The sequence below is a fragment of the Bos indicus genome, chromosome 2 (assembly GCF_029378745.1).
Source record: "Bos indicus isolate NIAB-ARS_2022 breed Sahiwal x Tharparkar chromosome 2, NIAB-ARS_B.indTharparkar_mat_pri_1.0, whole genome shotgun sequence".
Lineage (NCBI taxonomy): Eukaryota > Metazoa > Chordata > Mammalia > Artiodactyla > Bovidae > Bos > Bos indicus.
This window is the reverse complement of record NC_091761.1, coordinates 124,433,516-124,438,536: the sequence shown is the minus strand read 5'-3', so window position 1 is coordinate 124,438,536 and position 5,021 is coordinate 124,433,516.

The following is a 5,021-nucleotide window of genomic DNA, read 5'->3' as shown; positions in this document are numbered from 1 at the left end:
TCCTACTTAAGTCTCCTTGGTTGGTTCCTCCTCTGCTTTTTGCCCTCTTGATGCCAGAGTGATCTAGGGGCTTAGTCCTTGACCTACACTCACTAGATTTCATCCAGTCCAAGGGCTTTAAACACCATCCATGTGCCAACTACTCCCAAATGTAGAGTCAGTTCAGGTCTGTCCCTGGCACTCTGGTATATTCAGTTGCCAGTGCAGTCTCTCCACTTAAGTCTCACCAACATCTCAAACCTAACACTTATATAAACCTACAGCCCTCCCCTCCTCATCTGCCCCATCTCATGTAATAACTTCATCTCTCTCATTTCTCAGGCCAAATCCTGAGAGTAATGTTTGACTCTTTTCCTTATATCCTGCGTCATAATTGTCCATAAGTCTTACTGGTTGTCCACTTAGCATATCTATGGTCAAGTTATTATCCTGTCTCACCTAGATGACTGCACCAGTCTTTTAGCTGGTTTCCCTGATAGCTCAGTTGGTAAAGAATCCGCCTGCAATGCAGGAGACCGCAGTTTGATTCCTGGGTCAGGAAGATCCACTGGAGAAGGGATAGGTTACTCCAGTATTCTTGGGCTTCCCTGGTGGTTCAGCTGGTAAAGAACCTGCCTGCAATGCAGGAGACCTGGGTTCGATCTCTGGGTTGGGAAGATCCCCTGAAGAATGGAAAGGCTACCCACTCCAGTATTCTGGCCTGGAGAATTCCATGGGGTCCATGGGGTCGCAAAGAGTCAGACATGACTGAGCGACTTACACTTTCTGTCCTCCACACAGCAATACAGGGATCCTGTGGAAAAGTACATCAGATCATGCCACTTCGGAGCTCAGACTTTGTCTTGGCTCCCACCTCACTCTAGAGTAGAGGCCAAAGCCTTCAACAGCTCACAAATTCTTAAGCCATCTTGAGTGTTGCAATTCCATTTTCCTCTCACTGTGCTTGTCTTTTTCACTCACCTTGTTCTCCCCGCTTCTCTTCAGACACGCCAGGTTCCTATCACAGAGCCTGCACCCTGGTTGGGTCTTCCACCTGGAATACCTTCCCTCGTCTATCTGCAAGTCCCACTCACCCCTTTTTCAGCAGGGATTCCTGCACCAGTGAGATCTCTCCAGACTATCCTGTTTACTTTCGCTCTTCCATCTCCCATACTGCCTGCTTCCCTTGCTCTGGGCTTAGAGTGGGCAGCAGTAAACCTGAGATCGCACTCACCACAGATCTGTCTCTCTAAGGTGGAGAGTCAGGAAAGCTAATAAAAAGCTGACACAATTTAAAATAATTGAATATCAATTACTGGTTAACAGAATTTTTAAAATACAGTTTCTATTCTCCAATTCCAGATTTCTTGGGGAGATAGAATACTGACCTGGAAGCCAGAAGCCTTGAATTCTAGCCCTGGATCTATCATAAAGGCACTCTGTAACCTGTGGCAAGCAAGTCATTTAGGCTTGGTCAGCCCAGGAAGTGAGCGAACTAGGCTAAATGATCTATGAGGTTGACCTTCCAATCATGTCAACCCTGCTACCAAAATAAATTCCCACACCGTCGGTGTTTCTCATCTGCATTGCACCACCTCTCCATGCTGTTTTTATTTCCTGCCTGGGGTACTGCATCTGCCTCCTTTCTCATCTGTCACTCTTGTCCTTTAATCCTCCTTCCACACGGCTGCCTGAGTGAATGTACACGTATAAATCAGAGCATGCCCATTTCTCTCTTGAGCCCTCTAACAGCTGCCCGCTGCAGTTAGAATCACCCTGCACTCCTTCTCCTGGCCTGCAGGCCCCATCACCGTCTGGCCCTGGTTTCAGCCACGGTGGTCTCCAGCCCCTCCAGCATGCCAAGCTCATCTCCGCCTTGGCAGTCCTTTGTCTCGCTTGCACGTTGTTCCTCCTGTGGTCTCCTGGTGATTTCCTCTCTCTCTCTCTCTTTTTTTTTCTCGAACTCAGCTTCAACATCATTTCCTGAGCGTGAGCATTCTTTCCTGATCACTGAAGGTAAAGCCAGTACTCCTTTGTTTTTTAAAATTCACCTCCCTATTTCTGTTTACATCCTAACATTTATTATTTTAAATAACTCAACATTCACACAATGGAATACCATACAATTATACAAAAGATAGCTATGTATTGATATAGAATGATTTCTTAAGATATATTGTTGAGTGAAAAAAATCCCAAGGTGCAGTGTAGAGTGTGTAGAATACCACTGTTTGTATAAGAGGTGGGGGGTGGGGAGAATATATTTGCTTGTATATTCATATGTTTTCTCTGGACGGGTACAGAAGAAACTGATAACATTGCTGGCCTCTATGGAGGGGGCTAGGTGGCTAGGGGCAGGAATGGGAGGCTTCACTGTGTACCTTTTTGTATTTTGAATCATACGGTGTACCACTTACTACAAATAAAAACATAAATATTAAAAGTTGTGTACTTGCTTTGTTTCCTGTCTCCCCAAAGAGAACACAAACATGTCCTTATTCCCTACTATGTCCTCAGCACTTAACACAATGCCTGGCACCTAACAGTGCTCAATAAGTAACTACAGGATGAATGAATGAAAGGATGAAGGTCTCTTCCTGCTCTAAAGCTGATTTCAAGACTAGAAGACATGGACTCAAGGACCAGCCATTTAGAGGCACCGAACGAGAACTATTTTGTAGTGTGTACTGTTTTTCTTGTTATCAATAAACTTTGAAAAACAAAAGTGTTGGGGGGTGTATGGTGGGTGAAACCTGGAGAACCTCCTTCCCAATCGAGAGCCCAAGTGCCACAAAAGGACAGTGTCCTGCTTAGACCATGTCCCAGTCATGGCCTCGGCACATGGCAGCCTGAGGGACAGGCAAAGCAGCCCCCTTTCCTGAGGTCTTAAAACGTTCAGGATCATACCACACTCCACTTCTGAGACTGTCTTCTTTCCTAGATGCTAAACTTTTTTGAGGTCAGGAACTGCATTTGTCTTGTTCACCAGTATACTTAGAGCCTGGCATAGACGTGATGAAAGAATGAATGAGAGAACAATTTGCGTGGAAAGCCCACGATCAGGAGCTGTCATTTCCCATCTAGCCAGGAGGTGGCGTCAGAGGAGCATTTTCTGGGTTGTCGGTTCCCTCCAGTCTTGGGTGTAGAGCTGTATTTTGACCAGGGACCTGGCGGAGGCGGCAGGTACCTGATTTTTTGACAAACTTACTAAGCGGCTCTACTAGGCATTGAGGGTTGTAAGAAGAGATATAGATGGGAGACAGAAGCCTCACACAGAAATCAACACTATGTAGGAAGAGAAGAGCTATTTCTGGCCCTTAGGAACTCTGAGAAGGGAGGATTAAGTTTGAGGCATTTGGGGAAAGTGACATCTGAACTGGGCCTTGAAAAGGAGGGTTTAGGCAGTTGGAGGACATTATGGGTAGAAGGAATGGCTTCATGAGAAATTGTGAGACTGGTGAATTGCCAAGAATAGCTGAGTTATCCCAATTTGGTGGGAGACATTCTGCTCTGAGAATTTACCCTTTTGTTGAAAGGACAAAAGACTCGTGGAATTAATGCGATTCATGCACTAGTAGCTCAAGAAATAGTCAATGGACTGAGATCTTTGGGTCAGGTAAGTAGTAGAGACTCAATACATGTGTTGTTGAATGAATGAATCATGGGGCTCTGGTTTTTTCCGTGCTATGTCACATGTCCTTGCTGATGCGTTATGAGTGTGTTTTCCAAGGCTCTTTCCTCCTGTGTCTGAAGCTCCTCACGGACAGCTTTTCTTTCTCTCAAAGACAGAAAGCCTGACCCCAAAGGGGAAAGGATTACAATTAACCTGTGAGGTTCCCAGTGTCCAGAGCCTCCCTTATTAGAGGGTTCCCAAGTCCTGTTTCTGGAACATAGTCTCCTTCTTTGTGTGTGCGTGTGTGTGTGTTAGTCGCTCAGTCCTATCCAACTCTTTGGACTGTAGCCATGTAGACCCCATGGACTGTAGCCCACCAGGCTTCTCTGTCCATGGAATTGTCCAGGCTAGAATACTGGAATGGGTTGCCATTTCCTTCTCCAGGTCTCTTTCCTTAGGGCTGAGATAAAAGTAATCATCACTTATATTTTTATAGAAACTGATGTCTTCCATAGCTTTCCTATTGATAAACCCACTGGAAACATTTCAATCCTCATTCTTAATTCAGAAGACTGCTTCTTTCTTAAAACATTCTCCTTCCAACTTGTGTGACCCCGTGCTCTCTAGTTTACTACCTGCCTCTCTCCCCTTTTCGTTTCATCGACTGACTTCTCTTCCCCTCTGTAGCCACTTCAGGCTGAGTTCTAGGTCCTAGCCTCCTCTTGCTTTGTTCTCTGCATGGGTGATATTCTTGCCTGTGGTTTCAGCTATCTAGATGTCGGCCATCCTCTGGGCACCAGCCCACACATCCCACAGCCTACTTGACTTTTTTGTTTGGATGTTTCTTGGGCATCTTAATTTCAATATGTATAAAAACTCCTCATTTTCTCTACCTGTTCCCCTACCAGGGTGAGTGGCTGCATCACCCAGCCTGTTGAGCCAGCCAGAAGCATGCGTGTGTGTGTGTGAGTCATCGTTGTCTCAAGTCCTGATCACTCCACCCCCTCACTCTCCTGAATCTTTCCACTTTCTTCCCTTCCCGTCATCACTACTGTCACCTCCAGCTACCTGCTCTGCCAGGTCATTCTCTCCTCAGTAGCCAATGTGACTTTTTAAAAATGCCATTAAGATCATGCCACAACTCAGCATCATTCGTATCCCTTCCCATCTCTTTGAGGTCATTATTGTTGTTCTTCTATTTCCCTTCTATAAAGTCCTAGTTAACCATGACCTTCAAGACCCTGCATGATCTGGCTGATGCCCACCTCTCAGACTCCTTCTCAGGCTGATGCCCACGTCTCAGACTCCTCCTTCTCAGACTCCTCCTCCACTCTACTTCAGCTAGGAGGAATTTCATATAAGCATTCATTCATCATTCCTTCAGGCAGCCAGGTATTTATAGAGCGCCTTATTGGTGCCAGGTGTGGTG